Genomic DNA, 19,132 nt, shown 5'->3' with positions numbered 1-19,132 from the left:
TCATGTCCCTCCAACCTGAAGAATGGCTTTTATGCATTCTTTTATATTTTTATACAAAAGTATATGTACTTTTGTATATATATATATATGTGTATATATACTTTTATGCAAAAGTAATTGCAGCTTTGGCCATTAAAAGTAATGAGAAAAAACACAATTACTTTTGCACCAACACAACCTAATAGCATTTTTTATATTGCTGGCTGCTGCCCACAGATTGTTTCCATTTTGTTTTATCCGCATGTGTTTCACTTTGCTTTTACTCTTGAAGGGTATTTTCAGCAGACACAGAATTCTCGGCCGGGCTGACACATGTAATTGCAGCACTTTGGAAGGCCAAGGAGGGTGGATCACTGAGCTCAGGAGTTAGAGACCAGCCAGGCCAACATGGTGAAACCCCATCTCTACTAAAAATACAAAAATTAGCCAGGTGTGGTGGCGTGTGCCTGTAATCTCAGCTACTTGGGAGGCTGAAGCAGGAGAATCACTTGAACCCGGGAGGCAGAGGCTGTAGTGAGCTGAGATTGTGCCAATGCACTCCAGCCTGGGTGACAGTGCGAGACGCTGTCTCAAAAAAAATAAATAAATAAAATAAATAATAATAATAATAATAATTCTCAACTGCAGTTCTCTTCCTTCCACACTTTACAGATGTGGTTTCCCTGTCTCTGGCCTGCATGGTTTCCGGTGAGATCTCAATGCTTAGTCAGCTCATTCTTCTACTGTATGTAATGTGTCTTTTTTCTCTGGTTGCTTGAAAATTCTGTCTTTAAATCTGGTTTTTGGTACTTTGACTTTGATGTACCTAATGTGTTTTCTTTCTGTTTATCCTGCATGGAGTTTTCTAAGCTTTCTGTATCTGTCATTTCATAAAACTTGGTAGATTTCTATGCATTATATCCTCAAATGATTCAGTGGTTCTTCTGCCCATGATTGTTCTCCACTCCTCTGGGACTCAATTACGTAGGTGTTAGCCCCTTGAATATTGTCTCTTAGTCTCTGAGGCTCTCTTTTTTTTTGAGACAGGGTCTTGCTCTGTTGCCCAGGCCAGAGTGCAGTGGCACAATCGTAGCTCACTACAGCCTCAAACTCCTGGGCTCGAGCTCTTTTCGTTTTCAATATTTGTTCTCTTTATGCATAGGGCTGGATTATTTCTATTAACACATCTTCATTTTGATGGAGGTGTCTCAAGTTTTCTCTTAGCTGTATCTGGTGAATTTTCATTCCATATGTTGTGATTTTTAGTTTTGGAATTTCCATTTGGTTGCTGTTTGCAGTTGCTGTTCCTCTGCTGAGAGCACCTGTCTTTTCGTTCATTCCAAGCACATTTATTTCCCCCACATGCTTCAGTATTGTGGTCGCTTGTTTGGCGTCCCAGTCAGCTGCCTCCATGTTGGCTCAGAGTCAGTCCTCTCTCTTGAGAACGGTCACATTTTCCTTTCTTCATGTGTATAATAATTTTGGATTGTATCCTAAACAGTTTGAATGATGTATAAATTCTGGGTTTTGTTAGGTTCCTGTAAAGAGTGCTGGTTTTTGTTTTCGGTTTTTGGTTTTTTTTTTTTAGACAGAGTTTCGCTCTTGTCGCCCAGGCTGGAGTGCAGTGGCACGAACTTGGCTCACTGCAAGCTCCACCTCCCGAGTTCAAACGATTCTCCTGCTTCAGCCTCCCGAGTAGCTGGGATTACAGGCATCCACCACCAGGCCTGGCTAAATTTTGTATGTTTAGTAGAGACGGGGTTTTGCCATGTTGGCCAGGCTGGTCTCTGTGGGGGAAAGAAAGAAAGATCAGACTGTTATTGTGTCTATGTATAAAGAAGAAGACATAAGAAACTCCATTTTGTTCCGTACTAAGAAAAATTCTTCTGCCTTGAGATGCTGTTAATCTGTAACCCTAGCCCCAACCCTGTGCTCGCAGAAACATGTGCTGTGTTGACTCAAGGTTTGAGGGATTTAGGGCTGTGCAGGATGTGCTTTGTTAAAAAAGTGTTTCTAGGCAGTATGCTTGGTAAAAGTCATCGCCATTCTCTATTCTCGATTAACCAGGGACACAATGCACTGCTGAAGGCCACAGGAATCTCTGCCCAAGAAAGCCTGGGTATTGTCCAAGGTTTCTCCCCATTGAGACAGCCTGAGATATGGCCTCGTGGGAAGGGAAAGACCTGACCGTCCCCCAGCCCAACACCCGTAAAGGGTCTGTGCTGAGGAGGATTAGTAAAAGAGGAAGGCCTCACTGAGATAAGAGGAAGGCATCTGTCTCCTGCTCATCCCTGGGAATGGAATGTCTCAGTGTAAAACCCGATCGTATGCCCTATTTACTGAGATAGGAGAAAACCGCCTTATGGCTGGAGGTGAGACATGCTGGCAGCAATACTGCTTTTTACTGCACTGAGAGGTTTGTATAAAGTCAAACATAAATCTGGCCTACGTGCACATCAAGGCACAGCACCTTTCCTTAAACCTATTTATGACACAGAGATCTTTGCTCACATGTTTTCCTGCTGACCCTCTCCCCACCATTATCCTATAGTCCTGCCACATCCTCCTCACTGAGATAGTAGAGCTAGTGATCAATAAATACTGAGGGAACTCAGAGACCAGTGCTGGCGCGGGTCCTCCATATGCTGAGCGCCGGTCCCCTGGGCCCACTGTTCTTTCTCTATACTTTGTCTCTGTGTCTTGTTTTCTCAGTCTCTCGTCCTACTTGATGAGAAACACTTGCAGGTGTGGAGGGGCTGGCCCCCTTCAGGTCTCAAACTCCTGACCTCAGGTGATCCGCCTGCCTCGGCCTCCCAAAGTGCTGGGCCTCCCAAAGTGAGCCACCGCACCTGGCCTGGTTTTTGTTTTGAAGCAGGAAGTTATTTGACCTCCAGCTGTAAGCTCCGCCTCTTTTGTGGTGCACAGCAATTCAGTTCACATTTCAGTCAGTTCTTCTAGCCTTTGCTGGGGTGCTTCGTGTCTTTCCTATGTGTTCATTTTTTAGGGGTTAGCCTGAGATTTGGACGGTTTCTGCATAGAACTTAGGGCTCTCTTCTTTCTTGAATTTCTCTCTTCACTTTCCAGCAGCTATCATTGCCTAGGACTCTGTCCTCTGGTTCTTCAAGCCAGCAAAATTGCAGGGTGTCTACCAGAGCTTGATCTGCTCCATGTGGTGCAGACAGGGCCTGCCCTCCAGATAAAAGCAGTGAGAATGGGAAACTCATCCAGTGCCATCACCTTCTTCCAGGTGCTGACCAACCTGCAGCGTCTGTTTGCCCTGGGAGAGTGGTTTCTGCATTTTGTCCAGAGTTAATCATTGCTACTTGAGGGAGGCTTGGTCACACGGGAGCTCCTAGACCACAATGGGAAGTGGAACTCACCATTTAGCAAAATGCACTTCACAATCCCAATAGGAGAGGGCACGCTTGAGCTAAGAAATGGCCCAAGTCACTGATGTCTCCCACTCTGCAGGTAGAGCCACTTGTTACTACCGATGCAGGAAAATTTTATCCAGCTTATCTTGACTGGAAAAAGGTACCATCAGGTGTAGAGTCACTATAAAGAGAACACAGGAGGTGAGGGTCTCAGGTGGGGTCTCCCTCGGCCCTGTGTAGAGCACACTCAGATTGCTCTGCCCTCCAATCTGCCTGTGCTGGGTTGAGGGCCACAACAGGGACATTACCAGCCTGCAATGCAATCTGCCTGGTGTGGGCTGGGCACGCTTTAGCATCCAGAGAAAACCTTCAAGCGAGGAGTCATGGGGCATGCGGCCGGGAGCTGCCTGTGTACACAAGGAGGATGCGTCTGGGAGGACACGGTTGGGGTCTCACATGACTGTCTGTCCTCCACCCCTCAAGCCACACAGATACAAGCAGCCCCATGGGATTGTCACTGAAGCTTCATCGGCCATTGCATTTCTGGGCTCCCTTCACCCTCTGGGTTGTTTGCCCAGTGGGGAAGCTGCACATTCATCTCCAAGGTGTCTGAGCCCTGGGTCAGAGCTCTCATCAGGCTCTGGTCATTGTAGTGGCTTTGTCATGGTCACCACTGGGCAGGAAGGCACCCGTGGGTGCTTCCCTGAATCTCCTGAATTTTAGACTCACTCCTCTCTGCTCATCCTAAGTAGCAGCCACTTCACCAGCTCACGATAATCAGGGTCAACTACCCCCCAATATACAGAATCAGGGTCAATAATTACCCACCAATATACATACTCAGGGTCAATAATTACCCACCAATATACATACTCAGAGCCAATAATTACCCACCAATATACATAATCAGAGTCAACTACCCATAAATATACATAATCATGGTAAATTACCCATCAATATACATAATCAGGGTCAACTACCGATCGATACACATAATCAGGGTCAATTACCCACCAATGTACATAATCAAGGTCAACTACACACCTATATACATAATCAGGGTCAATAATTACCCACCAATGTGCTTAATCAGGGTTAATAATTACCCACCAATGGACATAATCAGGGTCAATTACCTACCAATATACATAATCATGGTCAACTACCCACCAAAATACATAATCAGGGTAAAATATCCACCAATATTTATAATCAGGGTCAATTATCCATCAATATACATAATCAGAGTCAATTACCCACCAATATACATAATCAGGGTCAATTACCCACCAATATACATAATCAGGGCCAATTACCCACCAATAGGCATAATCAGCGTCAATTACCCACTCATATACATGATTATGGTCAGCTATCCACCAATATACATAATCAGGGTCAATAATTACCCACAAATATACATAATCAGGGTCAATTACCCACCAATACGCCTAATCAGGGTCAATAATTACCCACCAATACACATAATCAGGGTCAACTCCCACCAATATACATAATCAGTATAAAATACCCACTAGTATACAGTAACTCTGTCCTTTACCTGCTCATCTGGGGGCATGAGAATCCCAGCATGGCCTGGTGGAGCCAACACAGCAGGTTTCCTGGAGCGCTCACTGTGCTTCCTGGTAGCAGAGCTTTCCCTCTTGGTAACCTAAAGCTCTAATCTTACATAACCTAAGGCTGCAGGGGTGGCAAGTTTATAGCTTTAAACGGTTCTAGTAGGAAAAATAAATGCTTAAGTCAATGGCCCAAGCCTCCACCTTAAGAAGAAATGGCCAAATTATGCCTAAAGAAAGTAGAAGAAAGGAAATAATAAAGAGAAGAAATAGACAATGGGGGAAGCAGATGGGGTGGGCGAGTGTGTACCCCCACATTCTGAATCCTTTGCCATTGGGGTTCTATGCCAGCTATGGGTTTATTGCCCCTCAGTTTCAAATTTGCTCTCAATTATCCTGCGTGTGACTGGATCTGGACCCTGTCGATGTTTCTCCTTTGTAGCTGGTGCACTGTTGGGCCCCGTGCACAGAGGGCACGGGGGTCGCTGGAGGAAGGGGCTTCCCTTTGGATTCAGAGGTCTTCTTCATTCTCTGTCCTGAGGGGCTTGGCTGGCAAGAGGGATGCCAGGTGGAGCTCGGCCCCAGTGAAGTCACAGTAGCCCCATGGGTGGCTTTCGGTGAGTTCTTGGGTACCCAAAGTCAGCGAACTTCTGTGCCATCCCCGGGGCCACAGACACACCCTCTCCAGGGAGGCCTGAGCGCCTTCCAGGTTGTTCCTGCCCCGGTGCGCAGCCTCAGCCCTGGGGTAGAGCTGGCTCCCATGTCTGTTATTTCTGTGTTTTGAGAGTCCTCTTTACCCGTTGGTAGCCCCTCTCCTGCTACCAGTTGGGGATTCTTTACAGTAATTCGCTTTTCAAATGACTGCGCGACCTGTCTCCGACACCCTCTCTGTGGGAACCATGGCCTTTACTTTCTGAATTTGGGCGCTTTGATATCTGGGTCCTTGCTAACCCTGGGGGAAGTGCTTCTCCTGGAGTTGGCTAATTTCTAGAAATAGCAGATGACTTGTCTGTAAGTGTGCCTTCCATATGCAAACCGGTAACCAGTCCAGAGTCCACACCCTCCCCAGGGCAGGTACCATCTGTAAGTGTGCCTTCCATATGCAAACCAACCAGTCCAGAGCCCACACTCTCCCCAGGGCAGGGACCAGACAGCTAGGGACAGCCAGCCCCCACACCCCAGGGCCCGGGACCTTATTGAAACCAGCCCGCCCTGAGCCTGTTTACCCTGCTTCCTCCGTTCCTTCCCGTGGGAAACGTGGGAACCGCAGTGCAGGCTCCGCCCGCACTCTCCTCCAGCTCCCGGTGCCTCCAGACAGGCCCTGGTGCTTCTGTGAGGCCCCGCCCCTCCTGCTTCTAGGGGCCTGAGTGTAATACGCCTCCGTCCCACAGTCATTCCTATGGCTGTGTCTCCCCCACCAGCCTAAAGTAAACCCTGGGAACCCTTCAAACACCTGCAGCGCAGAGTCCTTTCTCCATGTTATGTGGGGCCACTCTGGTGTCCCAGCCCCTGTGAATGAGGCCACGACGCCAGCTCAGCCAGACCTAGAAGCCATTGTGAGAGCTGCTCTCCCGCTCAAGCCGATGTGTGAAATACGGCATTTTGGATACATCATCACCAGTGAGCCAAGCTGGACGCTAGTTAAAGCGGTGAGGACAGGTTTTATTCAGCAACTTCTCAGAGCCCGGGACAGACTGGTTCCATGCCACTTTGTGCAGGGGTGAAAGGGCATTGTGAAGGGAGAGTGGGAGGGAGTGTGGGAGGGAGTGGGGGCTCCAGTGAAGAGTTACAGAGGGCTGGTCAGGGTCAGTGCAGTGGGGCCAGCTGTGTGGCAGTTACAGAAGGAGGACTGTGTGCCCCAACAGAGTCTGGAAGAAGGAGGCCCATTCTTCCCGAAGGTCACATTTCTAAGGAATGGCTCTCAGGTCCTTGAGAATGACACTTTTTTTTTTTTTGAGTCTTGCTCTGTCATGCAGGCTGGAGCACAGTGGCACAATCTTGGCTTACTGCAACCTCTTCTGCTTCCCAGGTTCAAGCAATTCTCCTGCCTCAGCCTCCCGAGTAGCTGGGATTACAGGCACATGCCTCCACGCCCGGCTAATTTTGTACTTTTAGTAAAGACAGGGTTTCACCATGTTGGCCAGGCTGATCTTGAACTGCTAATCTCAATTGATCCATCCACCTATGCCTCCCAAAGTGCTGGGATGATGGATGTGAGCCACTGCACCCAACCTGAGAAAGACACTTCTGCATTGTAGGAGAAACACAGACTTCTCAAAGGGGCAGAGGAAGGAGTCACAGGTGTAAGCCCTTTTTAGCAAAAGCTCTAAGAAGGGGCAGCTGGGTGCTGGCCAGGACACACAGCAAATTCACCTGCAGTGCTGAGCTCTCAGGCAAGCATTTAGGGATGCACCTCCTGCTGCTGGATGCCATGAGAGCTTGGCGGTCTCCTGTCTCCTGGTGCAGGGGCTTGGGCAGAGCCGATCCATGCCGAGAGCTCTGCCGTGCTCAGTACATACACGCTGACACACTCAGCTTGGGTCCACACTGGAGTGTGGTTCTCCTGGTGTAAAGCCCCTAGAATCCATCCCTACACAACTGCCTTGGGGGAAGATGTCTGAGAAAGGGAAGTCTTGTCTCCTCACGCAAAGGAGGAGGGGGTGACTGCCCAGACAGGTTCAGGGGGATTGGGAAGGGGAGGAGGGGGTGATTCTGCCCAGGCAGGTTCAGGGGGATTGGGGAGGGGATCAAGATTCTCACTTCCATCTGAGATCACATAAATGTCCCAGTTCTGTGTGTCACGGTCCCACTCCTTAAGCAGTGACCCAACTTTCACATAAAACGCTTTGCGACTTTTGAATCCAACTCACTGTGCAACCCACACTATTAAATATGGAGTCTGATTTTCAGCCATTTCTGCTCTGTGGCTGCAAGAATGAAATATTATTCTAAGGCCAGGATGGAACGTCTCCAGCTCAAGCTCAGACCTTGGCATTTCCTTTCTGAAAGCCCCAGATCAGTCAGGGCCGCCCCCGCCCCATTCTCCTTGCAGTCATCATTACCACGTTTGTGGCCAAGCACAGCAGCCAGTTGGCTTCCCAAAGCCTTGGTTCCGGTGGGTGCCGTGTCCCAGTGAGCAACCGCAGCAAACAATTTAGGGAATTGTGGTGACACTTCATGCCATGCCCATGAGTATCCTATTTTCCATCGACGAGATGCCCTCCCTGCATCTGCACACACCCAAGCAATTTGCACACACGCCCGTAGACGTGAGAAAGCCCTGTGGCTGGCAAGGGTGGGAAGAACGACTCCAAAGTTCCATTGAGTGAGGCGGAGAAGTCAAATAATTCCAAGTGCTTTCCCTCCTTGAGCTGCAGGAGAAAGCCGTGAGGAAACCTATCCTCTGGTTGTGGGGCTGGGACTGGGAATAGATATTCACACTCCCCTTCAGTCGACGGTGCATGGGGTCTTAGAACGCTTTCATTTGTTGGTCAAAAAACCCACAACCACAACCGAGCATGCGGGTTTTGCTGAGACAGCTTCAGATGCTTCATTCCAGCTCTTCTTTTCAGTATGTTTCACGGGGCTAAAACGAAGTTTGGCAGGGCTGGTTCCTTCTGGAGGCTCTTGGGGAGGAATCTGTCCCTGCCATTTCCAACTTCCAGAGGCCTCCACATGCCTTGGCTTGTGGCCCCTCCTCCACCTTCAAAGCCAGCAGCACAGCCTCTTCTACTTCTCTTCATAAATATTCTCTCTCCCCACCCTCCTCTCTCTCCCTCCCTCGCTCCCCAGCCTCTCTCCTATAAGGGCCCCTGTGATAACAGTGGGCCCACCCAGATAATCCAGGGTAATTGCTCATCTCAGATCCTTCACTGAATTATATCTGCAAAGTCCCTTTTACCATACACACACACCCACAGGGCCAGGGATGAGGATGTGGACATCTTTAGGGGACCATTATTCAGTCTACCCATGGGGGAAATTGACAATCAATAGGACTGCAAGTAAATGAACAGGGTGTCTCCGGGGAGTGATGTGTCCTAAATGGAACACAGCTCAGGAAGTGACAGAGAGAGGAGGGGCTGCATCTTCCATTGTGTAGCCTGGAGAGGCTTCTCTGGGGAGGTGGTTTTTAAAATTTTTAATTGATATATATTTCACATGCCATCATACTCACTCTTTAAAAGTGCCCAATTCAATGGGTTTCAATAAATTCACAAGGCTGTGAAACCATCACCACTATCTAATTCCAGGAGATCTCCATCATCTTACAAAGGTCCCCACGCCCATTAGCTCTCACCCCCATTCTTCCCTCCCTGCCCCGGAACCTCTCATCTACTTCCCGTCTGGATAAACTTGCCTGCTCTGGACATTTCATAGAAATGGAATCATATATACGTGTTTCTCATGACTGGTTTCTTTCCCTTAGCATAATGTTTCAACGTTTGCCCATGTGGTAGCATGTGTCGGTATTTTCTTTTTATGACAGAATAATATTTCATTGTGTGGATAATACTACCTTTTTTATCCATTCATCCATTGGTAGACATTTGAGTTGTTTCTACTTCTTGGGTTTTGTAATGTTGCTAGGGACATTTGTGCATAAATGTTTTCGTGGGAACATATGTTTTCATTTCTCCTGGGTGTAAACCTGGGAGTGGAATTGCTGGGTCATAGGGTATTAAATAATTCTATGTGTAACTGTTGGATAAACTGCCAAACTATGTTTTTCTGAGCAGCTGTGCCATTTTACATTCCCACCAGCAGCGCATGAGGGTTCTAATTGCTCCACATCCTTGCCAACCCTTGTTATTATCTGGCTTTGTGATTCTAGCCATCCTAATGAGTGTGAAGTGGTATTTCGCTGTAATTTTGATTTGCATTTCCCTAATGACTAATGTCATTGAGCATATTTTCAGGTGCTTGTTGGTCATTTCTGTATCTTCTCTGAAGAAAGTCTATTCAAGTCGTTTCCCTTTTTAAAATCGGGCTATTTGTGTTTTTATATTGAGTTATAAGTGTATTTTTTATATTGTTGATACTAGACTCTTATCAGATATGTGATTTACAAGTATTTTCTCATGCTCTGTATCTTGTCTTTTCATTTCCTTGATAGTGTCCATTGATGTACAAAAGTTTTTAATTTTGATGAAGTCCAATTTGTCTATTCCTTTGGTTGCATGCTATTTGGGTGTATAGAGAAGAATTCATTGTCAAAGCCAAAGTCACAGAGATTTACGCATCTTCTTCGAGTTGTACAGTTTTAGCTCTTACGCTGAGGTCTTTGATCCATTTTGGATGAAAGCTTGTGTGTGGCATGAGGTCCCACCTCAGTCTTTTGCATGTGGACATCCAGTTGTCCCAAAGGCATTTGTTGAAGACAGTTCTTGTCTTGGCGTCTCAACTCGTTCTTGCACCTGTGTTTGTGGGGTGTCGATTTTCTTCAGTTCCTTGGAATCCTTCTTTACCCAAATGTCATTTTCTCTGGCCCTGTGGAGTTCTACCCTCTGCCTGCGTGGACCGGTATTTAGCTATGGTCTTGAGGACCCCTCTGCACGTTTCTGGAGCTCTTCCTCTGCAGAGCACTCTCCAGTCTGCTTCCTTGTCTCCCACATTCTAGTCATCTGCGATGCCCAGAGTCCAATCTGTGTCCCGTCCACGCCATCTGACTCCTTGCTCTGTTGGGTTCCTCTCTCTGTGGTGGGTTGAAATTCCCTCCAGGTGTAAAGCTGTCATGATCTAGCTGAGCTCGTTAGCTCCCACTCTCGGGGATCACAGCCTGCGCTGTCTGTGTCCAGTGTCTAAACACAGGCGTTTTGCACCTGGGGGCCAGTTTCCCTCTGTTTGTGGTGGGACAGTTAGGTCCATCCCCTGTTCTCCTGGATGCCCAGGTAGAAATCAATGCACCACCCTGGGTTATTGCTGTGTCTTTTCTAACTGCTTTCTCTGCTTCTATATTTGGCCCCCAAATCTGTGCTCAATGCAGCAACTGGAGTGACCCCTTAAATACGTAGGTCACAGCTTGCGTTTGTCAGAGCTCTCCAGGGTCTTTCACTCAGAGCAGAAGCTGAAGTCCTCGTGGTGTCCTTAATCCCTACATAGCAGTTCCACCCACTCCCCAGCCTCACGTGTGGCCGGTCTCCCTGGATCATTTGCTGCGGCTGCTCTGCCGTGTGTTCCCGAAACTGCCAGCATTCTCCACCTCCAGGCTGGCACTGGATGCTGCTGCCACCTGGACTCCTCTTCCAGCTGACGAGCTCATGGCTTGCTTCCTTCATGTCTTAAATTCGGTGTTTGAATGCCACTGTGGCAAGGCTGTGCCGCATCATTTCATTTAAAGGACAAATAACCCCTTGTCCGGACACCCCGTCCAACTTGTCCACTTTGCTTTTTCCATAGCACAGATCACCATTTAAAATAATATATAATTATATGAACCAGTGACCTATCAGGATCCAGAGACAATAGATTGAACAGGGATTGCTTGCACAGTGAACAATCAGCTCTAGAGGTTTAAAGAGAACCACAAAGAATGGCTCAGGATTGCACGAGGGCAGTTAAGGAAGAAATAAACGGGGGCGGGGATCCTTTCCACAAGTCTGGGTTTAGACCTCATGGGAGAAGGTGTGGTTCTCCCAAGGGATGCTGGAGAAGTTTGCTGGGTTGCCCCGGCCAGAGCTGGTCCATGGTCAGGGCAGAGGCCAGCAGGCAGGGAAATGCAGGCTGGGTCTGGCAAGCAGGAAGCCTCTCTTCCCTCCCAAGGCAGGTGGGCTGGGGCTAGGAAGCCTACAAGTGTCACTGGGAACCCACATGTGCAGATGCCACTGAATCTCAATAGGAAGCCATCTGGGGGGGTCCCCTGAATTCAATGTGGTGAGTGCCGCCAGACGTCCCCGACTTGTGCCACTGCCATTTGTAAAGGAAGAGAAAGAAAAAGAAAGAAATGGAAGCATCCTGGAACCGGGCATCCCGGACCCAGGCTGGGAGGCGCTCCCCCTACGCCTCAATCAACAAAGCTTAGCATTGCGCCAGGTGCACAAGAGAAGCGCCTGCTGGCTCCAGCTCCATTGCCTCAGAACCAGCCACGAAGGGTGCGTGTGGAGCTGGAGGCAAGACATTGATAGCTGGCACTGCAATTCACTTATTTATTTTGTTCATTTTATGTCCCCTGCACCTAGAATATAAGCCCCACGAGCACAGGACATTTGTTTTATTGGTCGATGTATTCCTTGTGCCCCAAAGAATGAGAGGCACCTAGAAAGTCCGCAAAAATCAAACATAAAAATGAACCTTTATTCAGTCATTGTTATTTTGATGGATATTTGAGGCATTTCCAAGATTTGTAAGTAACAATTGAACCCTTCCATTGGTTCGTGTGTGGGAGTGTATCTGTTGAAATGATGCTGCTGAGTGGAGTTGCTGAGTCTTTGGCTCTAGTTTTTTGTTTTTTTTTTTAAGCATTTAAGCTCATTGCGGTTTTTAAATTAAATATTTAACCCTGAGACATTGTAGATTCCCATGCAGTTGTAAAAAGCCACACAGGGCTATCATGTGTATCTTCACCTGGCTTGCTCCCGCCCCAACCCCAGCAATGACAGACCTGTTCTCCACTCCTGCAATCTGCTCATTGCAAGAATGTCATCTATTGCAATCATAAAATTGTGGGATTGGCTTTTTTTTCCCTGTGCAGCATCATTCTCTGGAGATTCATCCCATTGTCGCATTTATCAATAGTTTATTCCATTTTACTTCTGAGTAATGCTCTATGGTATGGATGTACCACAGTCTGTTTAACCATTCACCTGTTGGAGGAAGTCTGTGTTTATAGATTTGGGCTATGACACATGTACAGGTTTTTGCATGGACATCAGTTTTCATTTCTCTGGGACAAAGGCCCAGGGGTTCTATTGTTGGGTTCTATGCTTGTTGCAGGGTTGTTGTTTTTTTTTAAACCTGTCAAGCCATTTTCCAGAAGCCATCCAGTTTCCATGCATCCTTACCAGGCTTCAGTGTGATCACTATGATCTTATCTCAGCCACCTTGATAGGTATGTACTGATATATTATAGCTTTTATTTGCATTTCACTGATGACTAATGGCGTTGAGCATCTTTTCATGTGTTTATTTGCCATCTGTATATCCTCTCTAGTCAAGTGTCCCTTCATGTCTTTTGTTTACGTTCTATTTTTGAAACTGTTGAGTTTTGAAAAATTCTTTATAAAGTATAGAAACGAATTCTTTGTTGAATAAGTAGTTTGTCAATATTTTCTTTCAGTCTTTGGCTTGTCTTTTTATTCTCTTAACAGGGTCTCTTACAGAGCAAAAGGTTTTTATTTTGATGAAGTCTATTTTAATAATTTTTCCTTTTATGGATCATATTTTTGGTGACACGTCTAAAATCTCCTGACCCAGCTCCATATCCCAAAGATTTTCTTTCTGTTTTCTAAAGCTTTTATAGTTTTAAGTTTTATGTTTAAGCCTATGATCCATTTTGAGTTAATTTTCATGCAGGGCGTGAGACCTAGGTTGTGGTTCTTTTTGTTTGGTGGTTTTGTCTGTGGATGTCCAGTTGCTCCAGCCCGTTTGCTGCAAAAGTTATCTTCCATTGAATTGCTTTTGCATCTTTGTAAAAACTTAATTGGGTATATGTGTGCAGGTCTGTTTGAGGATTCTTTATTGTCTGTCCCATTGATCTATGTATCTGTCCATCTGCTAGCTATATAATGAGTCTTCAAAGGGTAGCCTGTAGCTGGGTGTGGTGGTGCGCACCTGTAATCCTAGCTACTCGGGAGGCAGAGGCAGGAGAATCACTTGAACCTGGGAGGTGGAGGTTGCAATGAGTGGAGATTGTGCTACTGCACTCCAGCCTGGGCGACAGAGCAAGACTCTGTCAAAAAAAAAAAAAAAAAAAAGGAGAAGAAGAAGAAGAGAAAGAAAGAAAAGGTAGCCTGATTCCTCCCACTTTATTCTTAAAAAAAAAAAAAAGTTTTAGTTATTCTAGTTCCTTTGCCTTTCCATATAAATGTTAGAATAATCTTGTCTATGTCTACAAAAATTCCTTCTGGAATTTTGATAGAAATTGTGTTAAATCTTTATATTATTTGAGAGAAATGACATTTTTATTATGTTGAGTCTCCTAATCCATGGATATAGCACATCTCTCCATTTGTTTAGATCTTCTTTGATTTATTTTATAATCATTGCATTATTTTCAGCATACAAATCCAGCATATGGGTTGTTAAACTTATGCCTAGGTATCTCATTTTTTTAGCCATTATAAATAGTATTGTGTTTTTAAGTTTGGGGTCCATTACTAGTATGTAGACACACAATTGATCTTTGTATATTTATCTTGTGTCCTGCAACCTTGCTGAACTCGCTTAATAGTTCTAGGAGGTGTATTGTTTTCTTTTTCAGTTTCTTGGGATTTTCTACAGAGACGATCGTGTCATCTGCAGATGCAAACAGTTTTCTTCCTTCCTTTCCAATTCACATGTCTTTAATTTCCTTTTTAAAAAACCTATATTGCTCTGGCTAGAACTTTCTGTACCATCTTAAATACAAGTGGTAGAGTGGACATCCTTGCCTTGTCCCTGATGTTAAAGAGAAAGCATTTGTAACTGAGTATCCCAGCCTCAAAATGTGCTTAAAAACCTTTTTCCTTTCTTGCTTTCAGCCTTGAAACATACTTTGAAACTCTTTATTTGTCCCTTTCCCACCAGGCACTTCCGTGAGCAGTGCTCACTTATCTAATTATGTGCCTACTTATCTAATTATGTGCCTACTTAGAAATTTCAGGGGCCAATTTTGAAATAAACCAGGCAGAGAGACCCAGCTGCAGAATCCTCCCTCTTAGGGGGAGTTACAGGTAGCCTGCCACTTCCCGGCTGAAATCAGGATGATGCAAACCAGACCTCTGGACAGGCGATTGCTGACTCACGATAACCATCAGAACAAGATGCAGACCAACATCCTCCTGCACCATTCCCACATATTTCCCACACCTTTTCCTCCTTAAACCCCTTCACTCAGTCCAGAAAGTTTGAATGGTCTTTTAAAGGCATGGGCCTGGCCATTCCTCAACTGCTAGCATTTGAATAAAGCTGCTTTCCTTTAACCACACATCACTTCTCATGCCTTGACTTCTGAGCAGCGAGCAGCTGGACTTGAGCCAGTTACACATCAGTCTTTCACCATTAGAAATAATGTTAGCCATAGGTTTTTTGTAGATGCTCTTTGTCAAGTTAAGGATGTTCTCTTCTATTCCTACTTTTCTGAGAGTTGTTTTCCTGAATGGGTGTTGAATTTAGTCAAATACTTTTTCTGCATTGATCGATATGATCGTGTAATTTTTCTTCTTAACATATTAATATGGTTGATTTTTGAGTATTGTACCAGGTTTCCATCCCTGGAATAAACTGCTTTTGGTCATGGTGTAGAATTATTTTTATATATTATTATTTGCTAATATTTTGTAAAGTATTTTTGTATCTATATTCATGAGGTATATTGTTCTGCAGGTTTCCTTTTTGTGTTGTCTGGTTTTGGTTGGGAGATATTCTCTCATCTTCTGAGATTATGTAGAGTTGGTGTTATTTATTCTTTAAATGGTTGGTAGAATTTTCTAGTGAAACCATGTGGGCATGAAGAATTCTTTTTGGAAGCTTTTAAAATTAAAATGTTAACTTTAATTGTCATAGAGCTATTAAAGTTATCTATCTTATATTGGGGTTGTGTTTTTTGAGAAATTCGTTCATTTCACCTATGTTGTCAAATATATGTGGAAAGGTCTCTTCGTAGCATTCCCTTATTATCCTTTGATGTCTCCAGGGTCTGTAGTGATAGTCCCTGTTTTGTTCCAGATGTTGGTTATTTGTGTCTTTCTTTCTTTTTTTCTTTGTCAGTCTTTCTAGAACTGCCTCAATTGTATTAATTTTTCCAGAGAACTAGCCCTTGTTTCATTGTTTTTCTCTGTTGTTTTTCTGCTTTCGATTTTATTAATTGTTGCTCTTATCTTTGTTATTTCTTTTCTTCTTGCTTTGGGTTTATTTTGCTCTTCTTTTTCTAGGTTCTTGAAGTGGGAGCTTAGATGATTGATTTTGGACTTCTCTTTTCTAATATATGCATTTAGTGCCTCTCAGCACTGATTTAGCTGTGTCTCACAAATTTTGATATGTTTTTGTTTGTTTGTTTTTGAGGCGGAGTCTTGCTCTGTATCCCAGGCTGGAGTGCAGTGGCACTATCTTGGCTCACTGCAACCTCCACCTCCTGGGATCAAGTAATTCTCCTGCCTCCAAGTAATTCTCCTGCCTCAGCCCCTCAAGTAGCTGGGATTACAGGCATATGCCACCATGCCCAGCAATTTATTTATTTATTTATTTTTGTATTTTTGGTAGAGATGAGGTTTTGTCATGCAGGCCAGGCTGGTCTCGAACTCCTGACCTCAAGTGATCTGCCCACGTGGGCCTCCAAAGCACTGAGATTATAGGCATGAGCCACTGTGCCCAGCCTGTTTTTGTTTTTTTTGAGATGGAGTCTTGCTCTGTCACCCAGGCTGGAGTGCAGTGGCAATGATAGCCCACTGCAACCTCCGCCTCCCGGGTTCAAGCGATTCTCCTGCCTCAGCCTCCCAATTAGCTGGGATTACAGGCGTGCACCACCACACTCAGCTAGTTTTTGCATTTTTGGTAGAGATGGGTTTTTGCCATGTTGGCCAGGCTGGTCTCAAATTCCTGATCGCAAGTGATCCACCCACCTAGGCCTCCCAAAGTGCTGGAATTATAGGCGCAAGCCACTATGCCCAGCTGATATGTTGTATTTTCATTTTCATCCAGCCTAGTATATTTTTAAATTTACCTTCAGACTTCCTCTTTGACCTGTGGATTGTTTACAGGTGTGTTGTTTCCAAGCATCTGAAGAAAGATTTTCCATTATCTTTCTGGCATTGATTTATAGTTTGATTCCATGTGGTCAGAGACCACCCTCCATATCATTTAAATTTTTAAAAATTTCTTGAGGCTCATTTTCTGATCCAGGATATGGTCTATCTTGGTATATATTCTGTGTGTACTTGAAAAGAATGTGTATAGTGCTGTTGCCAGGTGGTGTGTTCTACAAATGTCAATTCGATTATGTTAATTGATGGGTGGCCAAGTTCTTTGATGTCCCTGCTGGTTTTCTGTCTAGTTGCTCTGAGAGAAGGGTGTTGAAGTCTGCAACTATAATTGTGGCTTTTAAAATTTCTCCTTTCAGTTCTGTTTTCCTTCACATATTGTGCAGCTAATGTTTGGTGCACACACATTTAGGATTACTATGTCTTCTTTGCAGAATGGCCCACTTATTATTGTATAATTTCCCTCTCTGTTAATTAGTCTTTGTTCTAAAGTCTATTTTATCTGTTATTGAAATAATGCTTCTGCTTTCTTTTGAGTAATATTTATATATCTTTTTTCATGTTTTTACTTTCAACCTGCCTCTATTGTTATATTTGAAGTAAGTTTCTTGTAGACGGCATATAGTTGTATAATGGCTTTTAATTCACTTTGCCAATCACTGTCATTTACTATTTAAACCATTTACATTTAATATAATTATTAATATGCTAGAGTTTGTATTATTTTTATAGGGCTGCTATAACAAAATACTACAAACCGGGTGTCTTAGAACAAAAATTTATTTTCTCACATTCTGGTGGCCAGAAGTCTGAGATCAAGTGAGATTTGGAAGGTAGAAAAACCAACAAAATATGTTAATGAGAAGGTTACCATTGTAGGCAACTGGGACTCAGTCCTTCTGAGGACCATCTGAGAAATGGGGTGGAACCATATTAGATTGTCCCACTCCGAAGGAAGAGTCCAGGCCATTTATCCCATCAGTTACTATCCCTATGGACTGAGGGTGCTGATTCATTTGCACATCTGGGTTTCATTGGTGTCAGGGGAAGCACAGAAGAAGAGAAGGTGCAGGCACTTAAGGTGGGAAGCTGTGAATACGTCCGTGTGCCAGAAACGATCTGCAACTGCTGCAGGTGGGCCGAGAGGGTGGGTCACCAGTGCCTTCAGCCACCCCTTGCACTGCACTGACCCACTCACACAGCAAATCAAGTCCATTTTATAACTGATGCTTCAGCATGGTGGCCAGCCACAGTCTCTGAAATAATTAAAATAGGTGGTTAGTGGCACAGGCGATGGTCCCTACTGTGCAGTTGGTCTTGTAGCCTTAACTGAGATTCATCGTAAGCTCCCCCACCCGCTCCTTCTTGGTGTGCCTCAGTCCCAGCCAGCACATGCTTTGGTCTGGGTGCTTGTTTGGTGGTGCCATCTAAACCTTCTTATGCCCAGATGTCGAGTAAAGCCCAGACACTGTCCACTTCAGTGAAGCACCTAGGAATTAGCAGCCCTGAAAAGCTGTGATCACCCTGAGATTCAAAGAAAAGGGTCGTGCGGGAAGTGGTGAGAGAGAAAGCTGTGTGGTAGCGGCAGCCTAACAGGAGCCACCATCAGAAGGAACACAGCCATCCAGAGAAGTGCCCCAGGCCACAAAGCACTGGGGGCCAGAGATCTCGCCCCTCATGTCTGCCATGGGTTGACCTCCAACCTCCAGCCCTACCATCTCCTGACAGCGTCTGCACCAGTTGAACCCAACCAGTATCTGAAAGAACACAGTTGGCGAATGAGACTGGGACAGAGGGCAAGATGGGTGGACGATGGGAGACTCCTGGAGAGCACCCGTTGCACTAAGCGTGGACCTCATGGGAGAGCCCTGTTCTCTGAAGCATCTGTGCATGTTGTTCCAGCATTTTCTTCAAGGATTGAGCCAGCAGCACCAGTGTTGTAAGGTGCTTAGATCAATGATTCACAAACAACCAAGGAAATACGAGGTGCCTGGGGTACAGTCAACAAACACAGAGAACAGAGAAACTTTCCCGTTGATATAGAGACTCCAGCCTGTTTGCTCATCTCTAGTCCTGAAGAGCCCAGGCCCCACCCTTTCCTGCCTGGCGGGATGAGGGTGGGGGGGTTTCTGCTCGACAGCACTTGCCATGGGAGGGGTGAGGGACTGGGTCACGCCAGCCCGTTCGTTACAGCCCCCAGGGTTTATTAGAGTGTACATTAGTATTATTGAGTAAGTACTTGAGGGTGTCTGATCTTGGGCCAGAGAGGCACAAAGATGCCATTGTGTGGGTCCAGCACCTGTCTGCA

The sequence above is a fragment of the Pongo abelii genome, chromosome 13, assembly GCF_028885655.2.
Source record: "Pongo abelii isolate AG06213 chromosome 13, NHGRI_mPonAbe1-v2.0_pri, whole genome shotgun sequence".
NCBI lineage: Eukaryota > Metazoa > Chordata > Mammalia > Primates > Hominidae > Pongo > Pongo abelii.
This window is presented reverse-complemented; position numbering follows the sequence as displayed.